At 41.8% G+C, this 18845-nt stretch overlaps 1 long non-coding RNA gene across 1 annotated transcript; it reads left to right on the top strand.

Annotated features, from left to right (window-relative positions):
• Positions 1–8660: 8660 nt before the first annotated feature.
• LOC119029464 lies at positions 8661–17228 on the top strand. Its single transcript, XR_005077997.1, has 2 exons — positions 8661–16803; positions 16960–17228. It is a non-coding gene; the product is annotated as an uncharacterized LOC119029464 (long non-coding RNA).
• Positions 17229–18845: the final 1617 nt, after the last annotated feature.

Genomic DNA, 18845 nt, shown 5'->3' with positions numbered 1-18845 from the left:
CTACCCAGTTACTTAGTAACGTGTTACTCTAATCTGACCACGTTTTTCAGCAACGAGTAATCTAACGCATTAATATTTCCAAAGCAGTAATCAGATTAAAGTTATTTATTCATGTCACTGTGTGTTATTATTTATTTTTTCGTGAAGAATATGTATTTTTTCTTTCTACTTGCGTCTCGGGGAGTGACGTCACGTGTGCGACAAGTCACGTTTTTTAGCATGAGGACACTCACGTGTACACATACATGTGTCATAATACATAATTATAACATTCACGTGACATAATTATTTGAACCCTACGCATGATCATTTCCTAAACCTGACCAAGTCATTCATGTGCATAAACTTAAACAAACCAAGACTTTTTCACCATGTTGAGAACAGTCCATGAGTCCTAACATGTCATCATGTTAGCTAGCTTTATTTTGAAAGTCTCACCTGGCAACACATTTACATTGTTGCGAAGTCGGCCGCAGAGTCATGCAAGTGCAAAACTGACACTAGAAGGGCAAGTGGGCATCATAGTTTGAAACTTAAGGCCACGTTTGAAGGATGTTCATGTTGAACACACAAAGTGAAAGCTGTGAGCTCAGTGTCCGTCTGTCTAAAGTGAGTGTTCTCCCCTGACCTCCTCTGTCTGTTTCATACGGCATAAACTAAAGGCAGCCATGCGATAATTAAACATCTCTGGGAGACGACCTACTCATGGTCATCTCACCCTTTTCTGAAGAACCTTTGATTAGCGAGACCTCAGCTGATTCAAGTTGCTTAATAAGCACAATCTCCCCCTGAATTGGTACCACATTCATTATGCCATAACACATGTACACGAACAAATGGCTGTAATTGTTTGCCCTTTCAGAGAAACGCTTTCCCTGTCTGCTGAAAGATGATGCAAAGTGAACGTCCCAAATGAGAATGAATCATCACAAGAGGCTTTACTGTAGTGTGTATGTGTGTGTGCTATAGGTGTTGTGTCACTACAGTAAGGTGGGCTGTTTCTATTAACCCCTTACCTGCACTATAAAGAGGTCAGCTCTCTGGGGAGGTGATTATTCTCAGGCCTGGTTAATGGTCCTTACTGACGGCACTTAATGAAAATTAATGAGCAACTTTAGGGCGCAGTGCGCGCAAACAGGAAGGCTACTCCCTTCATCAATGTGCATTTATTGCCATTGTTTAACTGGCACTCATTGTGAGGGGAACCATGATCTTCATTTTAATGCAGAGATGAATCGCTAGGAGTCGGTCGCAGCTCTGATGCTTTGGTCGTTTTTTTTTGTTTTTTTTTTGGTGCACTTCCTCTGTTTAGGGGCCGCCTCTGTTTAATGTGCGGGAATGGAATATAGGGACATTTAATACACTTCATTAGGTTTCCATTATATTTTGCTTTGGGTGATCGGCTGAAATGAGCGATCAGATTTGCCTGTTTCTGTCAGTGATATACAGACAGCGAGATGACATGATTAAGGGGTCATTTGGTTAATTGCACAATACTGCCGGTGTGGCGCAGACTTGGAAATGAAATAGGTGCCAGGGGCATAGTAATCCATGCGAGTCACATCACGAAAAAAAAAAAAAACAAAGCTGAGCAACTTATGATTGCTTTTACTCTATTTGTTTGTTTGTTTTTTTCCCTGTCACTCCTCTCTGTATGCAAATGATTATTAATGTACATGAGCAGAAAGTGCATTAGTTTGCTTGCTATCTATTGTGCATCACACGGTGAGTGAGTGTGTGAGAGAGAGAGTGGGGGGGCGGGGGCATGAGATGAGGCACATACTGTAAGGATTTATCACACATTTTCAGTGGCTGCTTTGATTTTTGGTAAACAATCGAGCGCGCCGCCTGGCCAAAGGGCACGGAGGTTGCGGGCGCGCGATTGTGTGACATACGCAATGTAATCAAAAGGCATTAATAATGCAATTAAATTGAATTCCCATGTAAGCCTGCGGATAAAGTGGTCCAAGGCAGGGGCACAAAAAAAAAAAAAATATGCCCACCCACCGCTCACTGCTTCATCATCTGTTTGAAACCAGCCCTCCACCGCGATCCCCTCGGTCTCATGTGTTCCAGCCCCTTTAATCTCTGTCGTTCACACACTCTGCCCTTCTGTCCGACCTCCAACCCTTATTCCCATTTCATCCCCTCTGACACCCCCTGCTCTCCCCATCCCTCTCACTCCAACCTCGGCTCGGGGGCTCATCGCCGCGGCAACACTGCCATCTCTGGTTGTGACATCATTTTCCTGTTGCTGCCGTCTCTCCCCATGTGCCTGACGATGGAGTCCTCCATATCCCCCGGAGTGTCTTCAAAATCAGCCAGCCAACGGTGTAATGAGGCTAGACTGCCATCTACTGCCTGCTGGGATTTTACCTCTCTCTCACTGTCACGGCCTGCTGAAGCAAAGGCGGAGCAACATTGCCATCTGCTGTGGCTGCAGATTCAATTAACCAGTTAATTTCTGCTCAGTGTCAGCTTCTTATTGTGCTCTTTGAACGTTTTGTTGCCATTTCCCCCTCCTCTCTCAATTGGCTGAAGACTCCAATCTTGCAGTCTCGTGTGACGATGATCGTCGTCATCTATTCCTGAAGACAACCAGCTGAGGAAAAGCATCGCCGCAAGACAGCTCTCATTTAGTGGTGATTTTCCAGCGCCTGACCTCTGTTTTCTATTGTAATTTTTATGTCACCATCAAGCGGTGCATACGTGTTGGATGTCAGCATCCATTTGCTTCAGGCGGAGTCGAAATAGATGGAGCAAACCCTGCCTCATGGCACCGTCGGATGATGGAGAATACACTGACATCCAACCAGGAGGCATCAATCAATATTTGTATTGTTTATTGCAGATAAATGAGGTTTTAGGTGCATAATCAATTAGCTGCCATTTGCGCTACAAGATTATTTCACAGTGAATGCCAATCAATACTGCAGTAAATCCTCCAGAATACTGGGCTCCATTCATAAATGTCAAGTGCTCACATCCTCTGTGTCTCAAAGCCTGTCAAGCTGAATTTTCAGACGTTTTTCTTTCTTCAACAATTGTGTTCGCCCCACAGAAACTTTTGTGCCAGAGTTTTTTTTTTTGTTTTTTTTTGATGCATTGCTGCAACACAGAAGTTCCCGCTGTGTTATTCATCTTCTATCACAATGATAAACTGCAGTTTGTTTTGTTATATTTTACAGCTCTGAGGTCAATCAGCACAATGCAGCGAGACAATGACCCCACTATTTCTTCCCTCGGCGCCTCTTTTAATAAAAAACAATTTCTTGTTGTCGGCCTACAGAAGTGTCGACGCTGCCTCTGCACAGACACACACAGACAAACGCATGATTCAGCCATTTAATTGAGGAGTCAAAGTGCCTCTTGTGAGTTGAGAGTGATTTTAAAATGTTGCCATGGAGCTTCCTCTTTTCTTTAAAAACGCACATTTCTCTCAGGATCGGTGGCCTTGTGAATACCGCCCACACTATATAGATATCAACATGCACCTCATATCTGATGATGTTGTGATTCACATTTTCTGATTTATACCTGGCATTAAAAATTGCCCTGTCACTTCTCCTCTTTCAAAAAAATGAAAAAAACAAAAGTGGTGTCAGGCAACAACAGCACCGCAGGGAGCAGCGGAGGAAAAGGCAGATTTAAGCAACGAGTGTCAGCTTTATGACTTCTTCCATCAGACCAAAATGTCAGCCTCCACCTGGTGTGCGTGAAATAGTTCTCAGACGCGTTTCTGGTTAAATGATATGTTTCCCATTTGCAACAGCCTTTCACATATGGCTGCCGTCATTTGATGGGTGTATCTGAGTAATGACATATATTAACCCCACAGTTTTCGAAGGCAGCAATCAGTGCACCATATATTTTCTCCTGCAGAGTTAACCAAATGTCCAATCATTCACTTTGGATGAGAGCTGTTGCTGTTTTTTTTTTTTTTCCCCCAAACATTACTTGAGTGCCCTGGGGTTTCCCAGAAAAAAAAAAAAACAAATAACAAAATAAAAAATGGTAGTATGTGTCCACATCATCCGTCGTATCCACACTTGCTGTTCATTGTCTATGCAAGCAGCCATGCTATGCATTATGGTAGCATAGCGTAGCATTGCATTTCGAGGAATGGGGTGTTGCGTCTAGTTTGGTCTATGCAAATGAGGGCTGTTCAGCACATAATGTCACCTCACAAAAAAAACGGATTCAGCAACTTGCTTATTAATCATAAAATGTCTGCATTATGGTGAACTATTTTTGTAATAAAATAGAAACATTTCAAATAAGTTGCCACGTTGGTCCTGTTTGGAATCCTGGAGTAGAAGAGCCATGAGGAGCATTGATCCAGTGATGCTGTCAGTGTTCGAAGGTGTCACCTGTTTTGGGTCAAGTGTGCAAAGCTCAGAAGTGTTGTAAGTGTTTTTTTTGTTTTGTTTTGTTTTGTTTTTGTTTTTTTTTATGTCACCTACCGTTTGTCTGTAATTGGTTGTCTAAATGTTGACTCTTCAACCTGTGATCCAATCAGGACTGAATTTGGGAATGTTGTAAATAAACACTGTCATGCTGCACATGTGTATACAATTCTGTACACCTCTACCTCCAGGGGTCGCTATGCTATATGTTGCTATAGGGGGCAGCAGTCACACCCCTGGACGTGGACTGCTATGTCACCTTATTACAGAAAATAATATGCACATTGTTATAAAGACTAGAAAGCCAACAGTCGGTTTGTGACATCGTCAAGATGAATGGTTGCCAAAACCCACAACTGTATGTGTCTAACTGATTAACTTTCATATAATTGCAGCCGTTTCACCTGTTAGTACTATGCCATTGCTAAGGCAGCAGCTATGTTGATTGTTGGTGACAGTTGATGAGCGAGGTGATGTAGTTCGCTGAGCAGTTTCACATGTTTACTGTCTATATAACAAACAGCAAGTTTGTTGACATGGAAAATTACCTTTTTTATTTACAAACATCAAATTTGTAATTATAGCGCTATTCAGATTGGATAAAAAAAAGTATTTATTGTCTTCCTGTTGACTTCTGCACACATATTTCCTAAATAAGATCCCAAAGGGTCCACCGGAAAGGATGTGACTCCAGCTCTCATTTAAATTATATTTCTGCAATTCTGTTGCCTTATTGAGATGAAACTTGGAACACGTGTCCTCCATGAACGTGTGCACAATATACTAAAGCATGGCACGAACAGCGGCAAGTTTTGGCCATGGCTCTAGCTACCAGAATAATTAGATGGCAAAACACAGTGCCATGAAATATCTGTGATTTTTAAATGAGTAGAGACTAATCTATCACCAGACTGTAATGTAAAGCAACATTATAGTTTTTTGTTTGTTTGTTTGTTTGATTTTTTTTTGCTGCATGTGTTTGTCTCTTTCTCTGTCTGCCATTTGTTGCTGGGCAGGTGGTGTGCAGTGTGGTTATCAGATCTTACATCCTTAAAACAGTTGCTGCTGGACACGTGACAGAGAAGCAACAAGTCAACAAAATATATCACTTGATATATCACTTGTCCATGGCCTCTGTCCCAATCAACAGAAATCAATTATTCGTCCCCTTCAATGCCATTAGGATCACTGTTGATAAATACATTTTGATATCTTCATCATTATGTGGCAATGCCATGGTTGCCTGTTATTGGGTTAGGTTAAGGCACTAAACTTTTTGGTTAGGTTTAGAGAAATGTCATGGTTTGGGTTTCAATAATCTCTGTAAACAGATGTCTGTAGAGATAGGATCAAAATTTTGGTAACTGGATCGTTCTGGTTTCTGTCTGTAGTATGCTTGGAGTATGATTAGTATTGGCCAATCATGTTCGATTGGTGTTCAGGTTGGATGCAAGTAATCAGTCCCTGTGGAGAGCAAAAGAGAAACTAGTGGCTTTAATGCAGTCCCATCTGTTTTTGTCTGATGAAGAACTGATGAGCTTTTTTTGGTGAGTTTGTTTTTAAAGCTTTTTTGAAAATGTCTTCTGTTCATATTCACAAACTGCATCTGTTTCCATCTCTTACCTCCAACAGCATTCTTGCATCTCACGTAGCTAATTGGAGAGTAAACAATTACTGCTGCACCGAGGAAGTCTTGGCTCTGTTATGTGGATCTCCCTGATGCAGACTTGGTGGCTCTGACTCCCTCATTTGCTCTTATCAAAAAAGGGCTTTGTCAGTAAAATGTAAACATATGTTGTTTTGGGGTTAATGCTGTCCTTGGTAGGACTGTCTCTTGATGAGAGAACTGGCACTGAGTCATACATTTAAGGTGTCATCTGTTTTGAGTGTCAGACACTGACACATTTCCAAAGCATCAGTATTCAACAAGTTGGGAATCTACTTTTCATAAAGTGGACCGTTGAATGTGCCATAAACAGTTACAATGAGTTTAAAACAGGCGAAAAAGCTGGCCAAATGGAACGGGGAAATCTCCGCGGGATCATTGCTGCAGACACAGGTTGATTAATTGCTAACACAACAAGATATTAGTGCAGCTTTAATACACTTTCACCTACAGCCTTGCTTTTGTGTATTCCCATTTCGGCACTATTACCTTACAGTAAATTTGAATTATCACCTGGTTGGCGCAAGCATTTCCTGTTCCAGGTTTGTGATTGTTTTTGTGTTTGCATTCTGCCTATAATGGGACCAAAAGCGTTTCTGATCACCTCAGGAATGTTTATTTTTTTTATTTTTTTTTTATTTTTTTTATTTTTTTTGGGGGGGGGGGGACATGGCGAACAGACGTTAATTTGTTCGCCATGTGCCCCTATGTGCTTCAAATGTCTGAAAACCAGATAATAAACATTGTCCATATATCATCTCTAATTATCCTTTTGTGTTGTATGATTACAGTTATTATTTCCCTTGCCACGACATCTTATTCTGTATATCATATGCATGTATACACAATTATTTCAACATTTTTTTCCGCATAGCCACAGTTTTGGCCCCTATTGAAAAGTTGAAAGGAGCTCTGCAAGTGCTTCTGGCATCTCGCCTAGATTTTTGAATGCAAAAATAAGCATTCAGGTGCCCTGGAACTTTGTGAGCTCAAAAAACTCCTGATTGAGAGTAACAGGGGCAAAGAGACTAACTTTATGAATACAGAATAGTAAGACAAAACAAACGCTATTTAACAGTCTATTTAAAGAGCCAAAAAAAAAACAAAAAAAAACTGGAGCTTGGCATGTGAGTAGCGTAGGAGAGATGAGATAGAAGAGAGATGGAGTCATTTGACTTGGCTGATGTAGGCTTGGGGTTGGTCAAAGAAGCCTGTATCTGCTCAAATGAGCTGTCAATCAATCTATCTATCAATTGGATCAGTGTTTATTTCTATAGTCTAGAAACTGATTATTGAACTGATATTGTATCCCAAAAATCCTTTTTATACTTTCCTTAGAGTGAAGACAATCATTGCATTTTGTTTTCAGATTCTTTCATTTACATTCAAGGGATGTTGGGCAGGCAAGGAATGGAGAGCCCACTTGCAAAACCTGAGGCAGCTTCAAGCAGTTCTCAAGACTTGAAAGTTCAGCAAGATAACCGCAGAGCTGCAGGCCGAGACGGTCAAGGGCTCAAATGTGACCAGAGAGTTGAAGCCGGAGCACAAGCTGAAAGAAGATGCAGCGCAGGCAGATGAGGAAGGCTGGCTGCAGTCAACCAAAGGGCCAAAGAGTGGTTGAAGTGAAATGCTGTAACAATGTGTTAGGCAGCGAGGTAGCTGAACAATACCTATCAAACTGACTCTTGAGAGGAGGGTGGGAATAGGACGCAGGAGAGGGCGGACTGCACATAAAGTGCATCTGCTGTTTTGCGATTTGAATTGGGAGTGTTGCCAAATGCCCGATCCAACTGACCTGCAGACTGCATGGATTTTAGAAGTGAGGGATGAAAATGTAAACATTTAATAATTATGTTATTTGTGCTGTCTCTCTGTATTTCTTCGAGCCATATGAGATGACATTCTTTTTAAGGTATGAAAAAAACAAAAAAACAAAAAAGTTAATCATTACAGAAACACACACTGTAGTATAACACAACTGTTAATGTTATAAAATATGTAGTCATTCTCAAAATACGTTCATGTGCTAAAACATCAGTGTTCATGTATCATCAGGTATGATTTAGCACTATTAGTCTTCTAAACTGTTCCATCCTTGGCCCCAACACCCGCTCTGCCAGAGCTGAGTACCTTCCATGTTCTCTCAGCTCACACTCCTTTCAGTCTCAAATGTGTTGTTGACCTTGAAAGTTGTGTTTGTCACCAAGCATCTAACATCTTTAAGCTCTCTGCCTGATGATACTTAATGAAAAACACGTCATTTTAAAAACTTTACTTATTTTTTTTATTAGTTACATAAAACACAAATATGTAATTATGTTTCTCCAAACCTATATTATAATCCAGATACTTCTTTCTATTCCATCAGCCATTGTATGTTGGATGAAGTGTAAAGCTTTCGCTTTGATGGTAGGCCAGCTCTTTTTTAAGAAAAAAGAATCAAAGGAATTCTAAGTTCTGTATCGTAGGCAACTGAACATGTTTTTAGTTTCTTGAAAACATTTCACCTCTGATCCAAGAGGCTTCTACAGTTCTAACTGGAGGGGAGTTGCAGGCTTTTAAACTCTGTGTGGGAGTGTCCTCACAGAGTTGTTACAGACACGTTAGCTCTGAGTTTCAGAGTTGTTAGGGCCACTCGTGGGTCACTGACCCAACCGGCCTTCATGTGGGTTGCTAAGGCTAGGTGAGCCAAGGTGTAAATGGTTGTTAAGTTGTCTGGGCAGGGAACTCAGTACTGCATTGTACGTGGGTGTGGTCGTTCCAGTCCTCCCCTCCTCTTTCAAACCATCTGTCTTCTCTGGCCAACATGTTTACATTGTTGTCCTCAAAAGAATGATTTTTCTCCTTTAGATGTAAGTGTACAGAAGAGTCCTGACCAGAGGAGTTGGCCCTCCTGTGGTGTGCCATTCATTTATGGAGAGGTTGATTTGCCTCACCAATATACAAATCGGTACAGTCCTGGCTGCATTAATAGTCTCAAAGAGGAGGAAAAGGATCCATCCATCCTGTGTACAGAGGAGGTGGACTATGACATTACTAACCCACGTGAAGTCCAGTTGGGTCCACAGTCCTAACAACTCTGAAACTCAGAGCACACCCGTGTCCTTAACGACTCTGTAAGGACACTCCCACACAGAGTTTAAAAGCCTGCAACTCCCCTCCCTCTAGTTTCAACTGAAGAAGCGTCTTGGATGAGAGACTAAACATCTTCAAGTAACTGAAACAACTCCAGTTGCCTAGGATACTGCACTTGCAGTTACCATGACCTGGATGACGGAGAACCTTCATCAACAATCAAAGGAGTGTAATGCAGGCTTTACCCACATGGTGGTGCAAGTGTATCATTCAGTCCCTCTCACTGACAACTGGATCTAAAAGCACTGAGGTTTACACTTTCACCAGCTAGTATTGTCAGTGGGTTGAGACATTATTCCCAAATAAAGGGGACTGGTTCATGGGCCACATATCATATTAGTAAATATGTACCCTCTGTGTAACTCTTATCCAAAGGTTGACACTGTAAAGGACTGATAACGTGGATTTCTTCACAGTTATATCCTCACATAAAAAAATCTGCACGGACTGGAACCTCAGCTCACCGTGTTTATACAACTAACACGGGAGCTTTGGAGGAGGTTTACAGATCGGAGCCAGGGGGGACTCATGCTGGGCTAGCTAGTTAGCATGCTAACATAATGGAATTATTTGATATCACATCAAACTTCACATTCTGTCGATAATTCTAGTGAATATGTTGAATATTTTAAAGTGAAATTCCGACATATTGCACTTTAAGGCATATTTTCCTGATTATTCTAACTAACTTTTACCCAAGTTACAATTTTGATGCAAGACTTTTTCTTGTAAGTATTTTTTGCTGTGTTAGTAATATTTCTATTTTCTGACATGACTGCTTGAAAAAGAAAAAAAACATTTCAGGTGCCTCAGTAGATACGCCATATACCACTATAAGACATCCCCATGTCTCTCGAGCTGCTGTAGAATCAGGGTTTCTGGCACAACTGCACTTACTTCCAAGGTGTATGGAGAAGGTAAGAAAGTCTAAGGAGGTGAAAACTCCCGCAACACTTGTGGAAACTAGAGCAATTTCAGCATTAGGTCAACAAAGTTGTTCTATGTACTGCAGTTTTGATCGCTCCAGCTGCCACCTCATGTATGATTCCCTCATTCTACTGGAAATCTTACTGTCCAAACCATGTGCTTAATGGCTATGCCTACAAGAGGGCGCTCTTTACCTATTTAAAAAAAACTGCATGACCGGACTACAGTTATTAAGGCTCATGAATTTAGAGTTCAGACCTACTTAGTGCTACATGTGGGACTTGATTAGTCATTCAGAGTCTTCAAAGTTGCCTGGTGAGACATTTCACTTTGAGGGTATGGTAACAGATCCTTAATCAAACTAAGAGCTCATGACTGTTTCTTATTCTTGCCGTATGTTACCACCAAGTCTTGTTTCAAGGTAAGTAATCACTAGAAAACTGACAGCACTGATCACTTATTCAAACGCCTAAAATGATAAACTAATGTTAATATCCTTTTAAAAAGCGTCCTCCTGTGACCTTGTAAAATGTGACTCCTGTGTGTCACGAGCACCCGCTAAAGTAGATCAACTTGCAGTGGCCAACAATGGTTCCTTTTAATCCCGACCATAATCTTTCCCTGAACTTAACCTACACTCTTAACCTAAATGATGGCCATGACGAATCTTATTTGGAAGGCAGTGAAAAACAACCTAATCTGTCATTTAGTGTGAGGAACTTGGTGCACACAGAAATCCTGTATTCTGGATGTGTAATATCATTCATTACAGAAACAGGATCAAATATATTCAAATGGGGAAATGCCGTCCGTTACTCTTTCAAGTACAGCCCTGTTTTGGCTTCGAGTCCTGCCCTTAAATAAACCTTTCGTGATTCAGGCGTGTGAACACATGGCCTGCAATTGGTGGCTGTTTTCTGTCTCCTGCCATCGGTGATGGCCTGCTGATAGGCTTCCTCAATCCATTAGTCACCGCTTTCAGCTGATCAACGCTGCAAAGATAAGCCGGACGGAGGAGAGAAAGTTGCCAAGAGAGTGTGAGAGAGGGGGGGAGGAATGGCGGGAGAGAGAGAGAGAGAGAGAGAGAGAGAGGAGCAAAGAGAGAAAGAATGATATATCGGAGCCTCATTATTATTATTTTTTTTTTCTGTGAGAGGCAGAGAGTGACAGGCTGCAGCTCCTCTGCCAGCTGAGCAAAGAACAGAGGATTTTTGGGAGACTTGCAACAGCAATATAAATCTCAGGGACATGTGGGAAAAGTATCAATTGAGGAGCGCTGTAAAAATGATGACTGACTTTCTGTAAAATGTTCATGTTTCCATTCCCGGCGAGGCATAATGTGAACAGCACCACGGGCTTACTTTAACACACTCACCCACAGTCTGTGCAGCCTCCCCCATTTCCCTCCCCCTGCCCCATATTTTTGGAGCCCGACTGTGCGTCTGTGGCGCCACACTCGCAACTGACAGCTTAATACCGCTGCAGAAATTGGTTTCATGAAGTGGGCAAGAAGAAAAAAAAAAAGGAAGAAGAAAAAAAAAATGAGATGAGATTTTAAAAGGCTTCTTTTCTGGTGTGGGCTTTGCTGCGCTGTCTTCCTCATCATCTGTCATATTTGCCCGTCTAATGATGTTTAATAACAGAGTGAGGCACGGCGCTCAGCGCAAAACACACTGCCAGCCATTGTGCCTCTGTCTTCCCGGATGATGACTTGAGGTAAATGTTATGACGCAGAGGAGTATTTCCATTCAGGGGCGATGTTCTCTCCAGCCAAGTTAACTGTCTGTCAGACAAATCCCCGTCAGGACTTGGCTTGCCATCGGTGAAAGTATAGTTTTTATAGGTTGCACTTATACTTCTTTGTGTGAAACTCTGTGCTGCCATGAAACACGCTGTGCTAATGTAAAAACCTGCAAGACTGGTTGAACCAAAAATCGCACAGAGTTGTGATTCTTGCTTTCTTGGTGAGTTAAAGGGGCTATTTTGTAAGAAGTGTTGTTGAATACAAACCAAAAAATGAGCTAAAATCATCAAATGAATTTGAACAAACAACTGTTTTGATCTTATGATGTCGGTGTATTGTTGCATATTCACTGAGGTTAGCATGCTAAGCAGCTAGCCCCGAACTGTCACATTCCAAAGTTCCTGTGCTAGCTAACATCAACAACTCCCCCGATGCCCTTAGCTTCCGATCTCAATCAGTAGCTGCACGGCCAACTGAGCAAACCGCAGTTACAGTAGTTAGCTGTTGCTGTGGGGAGTATGAACCTCAGTCGAAGCTCCCGCTCCTCAGACAGGCATGGCTGTTTTTACCATACATGTGTTCACGAGCGTGTCTATTCATGTGTGATTTAGAGTGTGATCTCCATCTACAGTAAGCTGGCCTGCATGCATGATGGATGAATGTGCGTCTGAGGGGGGGAGCGCATGTGAATTCATGCCCCTCAACACTCTCACAGTTGGCTCTTTCATTGTACACAGATTGCGTCACAGAGCTCGCACAAACCCTTCACTTTTCTCTCCACAATATAGCCAGGAGCCAGAGCCTAGTTACAGCTCAAGCCTTTTAATTAAAGCGAGTCACTCGGTGCCGTCCTGGATGAGGCCTGTGGGTGCATTAATCATATTACCTAAAAAACTGATCCGAGACCAGACCTATCTTGTAAATACAACGCAGCCTCACACAAGTCAGGAAGTGTGCAGACAGGTAGAGCTTCCACATCGTATTGTCTTTGGCAGCGGGGCAGCTCCACACACAGAACCCTCTTTGTCTGGTGGCTGAGTGGAAAGCGGTGTTTGCTCAGAAGCAGTAATGATGTAGTATCTGTGTTTTCCATCAATTCGAATTGATGTCGTAGGGAAGCCCACTGCTGATTGTGATCTTTATCATTTAAACTAAATGTTATACTCCTGGCGCCCATGTTGAGGCACTTACAAAAGCTCAGCTTTATGTTCCACGGAGTCATAATTGTTGTTGTGTACGTTGCACGCTGTAGGAAATGTCTCAAGGCAACATGTTTTGACAGCAAAGGCTCTTGTGGCTGTCAGCGTCTCGGTGTTCCTGCTGTCACATGGCGCTGTACTGTATCAGCATGGTAGCTTTGGAAACATGCAAGGCTTGTAGAAAATAAGTCAGTTGTAAAAAATGGAATATAGTCTCCTGTAAGACCTTTTTTTTCATGAAAAACTTAAATGGGCGATTTAGATTAGCAAAAGCATATTTGTTTTTACACAGCTACTTAATAGTGAAAAGTGAAAGATATGGCTGGTCAAAGATCACTACAAACAAATAGGGGGCAGGATATCACCAGAGTAACCTCTAGCTGCTGCTCTCTGTTCAAGAGTTTCCTGGGAAAGTCAGTAATAGTATCATAGTAACTGAAGCACTGACAACGTTAGCTAACTGGGCTAAGCAATAGTACGTGTTTGAACTGTTAACTCAGTCGCTAACTTAGATCTTCATCAATGAATGATACGCAGTGCCAGTTACTCTAACAGTGAGGCTTAGCGTCCTGTTACCATGGAAAATGCAGGTTAAAAGGTTAATTGGCTGGACGTGGAAGTCGGGCCACTGATTTGCATGTGAGCATCATGGGGTGGATACTCTTTGCTAAAGCTATCTTTTGCTGTAGATAGCTGCTGTTAGCTTGTTAGCAAAGTTATTTCAGTTAGCCATGTTGTCAGTGGCTGACTCGCTCCAAACAACGGAGGAGGGCTGGTGTTCACACTGCAGGCAATGGAACCTGGGCTCATTATCACAGCCAACAATGCTGCCAGATGGCCGGCTTCAGTCCGAGTCACACTACTGGATATTTTTAAGGAGAATTCCTCGTTTTTGTGCTGGCCTGTTCTTTTTTGCAGGGATTCAGGCCATCTTCATCCATGAGATAGTGAAACTGTTATTTTCTCCTAACGCTAACCACGTGGTTTTTGAGTGTAAACTTAACCACAAACATGTAATTGTAACAAGAGAAATAGTTTTGACCTAAACAAATATAAAGTTGCAACATAAAGAAACTTTGTGTTTTAACTTTGTTGTGGTTTTGCAGAAACATGCTTAGCCAGCATTCATTCTGGTGATTCAGTGGCATCTTCAGTGTGGATTGGCAATCGAAATAGTGTTACATCCAACTCTGTGGATACATTTTATCGACCAAAGACTGAACAAGATAGCTTTTGGTGGGTTTTATGTTGTGTCTGAGGAGTTCAGTAAAAGACAGAAAATGGAAATTAGAAGGTTTATAGTGGTATGTTTCTGTTTCCTTACTTTGTGGGATCGTGTGAGTTAATTTAGTTCCGACTTAAAAAGCTAACAGAGCCCATGAAACATAGCTATTTCAATCCTCGTATACATCTTCCAGCTGAAACTACAGCACATTCGGTGTTTTTTCAAGATATCTGGGCCAAGGATAGCTGTTGAGCATGCTCACTTCAGCAGACATACAGGTTGCATACAACTGAGTTATGAAATGGTAATTTAGAATTTAAATTGCTCAACCCATCAGCACACACCACTGATTGTTATGTGTGAGAACAATATATTAAGAAGTGGACTTACAATATGTGGCAATAATATTTCAGTCTATCGAGATGAATTCTCAATGCCAGTGGGTCACTTATGGCAATGACCCTGTTCAACACAACCTTGCCTATTGATGGACATTACTTGAAAAAGAAAAATCTCCTGCATTTACTACATTTGCTACTGAAAAGAAACCATCATGAACTGCCTCCCCTGTGCGGGTAAAGACAGTCCAATAAATGTTTTGCTGCAGTTACATTTTAGTAATTACCTCTAATTGCCCTCCATCACTGTTAGTTGTTGTGATTGCTTTAAAGGCCCCCCTTTGTTGAGATGAAGAGATAAAGACAAACATAGGTTTGACACATCTATGTAGAATAATACAACCCTGAGCTCCTTTTTGCCTTGACATCAAACAGACTAATGAAGGTGTTAAAATGCGCTGAGATACTGAAGCAGAAAGCAATGACTGTACGCAGATAAACTGACAGTAAGGAAAATATTCCTTTTCCTCCCACAAATCTGCTCTCAGTTTTGATATAATGAAATCAACCGTCAGCTGCAGGGTGCCTGAGCTCCGCAGGTGGTAGTATATTCTGATCCTGTATCGAGCTGTTAACGCCTTCAAATTATTTATATTTCCTTTCCTCTTTTCAGTCAGTGTAATTTTATCTTACAGTCCTTCTTGCCAATAAGATCTGACAAACGGCAGAATAAGACAATGAAACTCTGACAGGGTCTTGTATCAATTCATTTTTAAAATCAGGTTTGAAATGGAAATGAGGCCTTGTCAGACTGGCTTCTTCATTTACGGGCCGCCCCTATCAGAGATACTGTACACAAAGGCCTCACGCTGATTAAATATGTAGGGTTATTACCATCCCTTTGCAAATGAATTAAATGGTTACACAATCTGAGAACAAAACAGCTAAATCCACTTGGATTTTATCTCAAATTGAATTCAATAATATCTTCTACTTTGTTCTAACACAGTTTCATTTTATTTCTCACAAACCCAACGTCAATATCAACTTAAAACTCTTGTTGAATTTAGACAGTTGAGGTGATTTGAAGTTCGCTGAGCAAACGAGGGACCTGTCCAAAGAAAACTGAGGAAAAGACTGGACACAGCTGACCTTGATGATAACCCTGAGTTTTCAAAGTCTAGCTTAACAGTATTTGACTGATATTTGAGGACGTGCATTGTCAATGTTTGTGGCTCACACCATATTATAGTTTACGGATTTTGTTACAAGATGTGTTTTTTTTTCCCCTTTTTAAAAAACTACAATGCTGGTTCTACGTTGGTAATTATTTTACATCCTTTTATGATATCTAACATTTAGGAGGACCCATTGAGTGATCAAGTTTCTATGTCACTCAGAACTTAGTAAAACCAAGTTGGCCTATCTTGCTAGCTTCTAAGAAAAATGAATGCTAGTAAAGATCTAGCAAGCTGATATGAGCATGAACCTGCTAGACATTACTTTTTGAAATTTCACTGTTGTGTTCATCCTAAATTATAGAAAGGAAGGAGGCTGGCCTGTGTTATTTGCCTCACTTCCATGTGTCTAAATGATGATTCCCAGGTTGTAGTATCAGGGTTTGGTCAGACTACCTTGGCAGGGACAACCGTCATCGTCAGAAAAATGGTCAGATAGGTTCAAATAAAAGCAATTATTATGACCCATAATTACATCTGTTGTAAGGTAGCAGCCTCTAGAAGCTGTGGTAATTATGACGGCTACAGAGGAGGACAGATGGAGGAGTATAAGAGTTATAAGTCCGTGTAGGGCAGCAGTCAGGGATGGACAGTCAGGTAAAACAAGCACAATGCTGTAAGCGTCCAGTACGGTGAGTTTGTTGAACTAACTAACATAGTGAAGTTACGTCATGTACATACTATGTAGTGAGTTACAGAAGTAACATGCTGATTTTAACCCAAACCACAACGTTACCCTTTCTTGTCTAAACCCTGACCTAACTGAGACTGTACCACAAGCATTTGGTACGTTTGACGTGTTTTTTTTTTGTTGTTGTTTTTTTGCAGCGGTTAATTTGGAAACAGTCATATCTGTTGTTTTGGGAGACGCTGACGATCAACCTATTCAGACATTTACCAGTGAGGAAGGATTATGGAGTGGCCGGTAAGTCATTCTAGCATGTCGTTGTTCTTGAAAAAAATCCTGCATACACACACATTAGACATACATTGCGTAATTGGAGGTAAGTTAAGTACATTATGTAAGTTAACTTTCATACATAAGTTAAAATGTCAACCTCTTTCGGTTTAAAATTGACAGGATACCGACAGCAGTCTCCTGGGTGACTGTGCTTTACCCATCCATCCTCCCTGCTCCTTATTATACATCACCTGCTTTGCTCTGAGCATCTCAATGCGTCGCACACAGATGCTCAAGGTTTCCTTGTGTGTCTGAATCAAAGCACATATTCTCTGTGCTGCTCCAGAGTCATTTATTCAATTACAAGTTTCAATTCAAGCCAGGCTGTAACATGGCAGTCGGACTGCACTGAGTCTGATTTCAGTTTGAATAAATCCTTTTTCACCTTGTTTTGTGAATTCATGTATTTTATACTTTATATCGCAGGTTTCACTGCTCATCTTTACTTGTGTTTTATTGATACCCTCTGAACACAGCCCCTTTTCTTCCCGCTCGGATGGAACATTTCACACGGATTCACATGTCTCAATCATTCGGACTCTGTCATCCTTCCTGCATTTATTTCCATTTCCAGGCTACTTGAGCAGAAATCCATTTAAATAATACCTCACAGCCCTTCTGCTCTTTACAGAACGCCACTGGTTGGAGGAAGAGGTAGTCAAAGAGATCTGTAACCTAGGTAACTAGCTGTTTTTCTTCCCCCTGCTACCACCCTGGAATCAACAGGCTTGCAGTCTCACATCATCAGACCTACAGTCTGTACACACTACATGCTGGGTTTATTTTCAAGGATGGGCACAAATTGGTGGATTTTATAACGCCGGAGGGGGGGTGCAAAATGTCGTAAACATTTCACAGGTAATGTCCAAACTGTTTTCCATTGGTTTGCTGGTGGAGTTTTGAAAAATCACAGCAAAGACCAGAAGGGAGAGTGGAAGGAAGTCGAATGCAATAGCCATCCAGTGGGAGGGCTTATCTCTGCAGTCCACATCCGTTCAGTCAGACTGACGGGCCTGTAACTCTTGCGGCGGGCGGGCTGGCTGCGGGGTTATCCTGAGGTGGCAGCTCGCCAAATGCTCCGGAGTAGATGGGTTCAAGTTTAGGGCCCCGCGACCTCAAAATGATAAGGTGAGGGGTCGTGGAGAAGTCAGGAAACCATTGTTTTTAGAAATTCCAATTATTTGGTTATTTAAGTCAACTGGGGCTTGTTCCCCACCCCTCACCCCCTGCCTCCCCTCAATGCACTGAGAGGTCTGCACACCATCATCCCATTAACCACATGTGTGCTGGCCAGAATACACACACACACACACACACACACACACCAGGGAGAGCAGGGAAGGAAATGGAATGATACATGTAGAGAGCTGAGGAGGTAATGAAAGGGTGTTTGAGATTTAACTCGGGCCTGGAACATAAGTTACCAATTACACAATACAACATGGAAACTGTAGTAATTGAGTCACCGTTTGTGAGAAGACAGAAGTGAGGGGATTTTTGTCAAAATGTCTTCCATGCGGGATCATTTCCCGAGAACAAAAATCTACTTTCGCGGGGCAGCTATGTAACCCGATAGCGGAGGATTTAGATTTTACAGCCTTTGTCTACAATGATTTTCCGTTCTATTGGCTGAGTTCGAAAATGTGCAGTGTAAACAGACCTTGGCGATGGTGCACTTTCCTGCAAGAGGCTCCGTGTGTTTACTTCAGCCCAGGTTGTTCCGCCTTCCTGTATCAAACGACTTGGTCGAGGCCCGTTTTTTTTTTTTTTTTTTTTCTCTCCTGTGAATCCATTATCTCCTAAAATGAGCAGTTTGAGATGCTAGCCTGCATCTGACCTCCCCCTGTCCTGGGTTCCATACGTGCTGATGAAACAGGCATGTGAGCCGCTGAGGATCTGCAGTGAATCAGGCAGTTCACCGCACAGACAAAAACTGGGGGAAAACTCAATTGAATTTGCATGCAAATGCCACTGTAACATTTGACTTTTGATTGACTCGCATGAAT

This window comes from Acanthopagrus latus, chromosome 12 (genome assembly GCF_904848185.1).
Source record: "Acanthopagrus latus isolate v.2019 chromosome 12, fAcaLat1.1, whole genome shotgun sequence".
NCBI classification, from domain to species: domain Eukaryota; kingdom Metazoa; phylum Chordata; class Actinopteri; order Spariformes; family Sparidae; genus Acanthopagrus; species Acanthopagrus latus.
The sequence above is the reverse complement of the archived record's forward strand: the minus strand, read 5'-3'. Positions and strand labels throughout refer to the sequence as shown.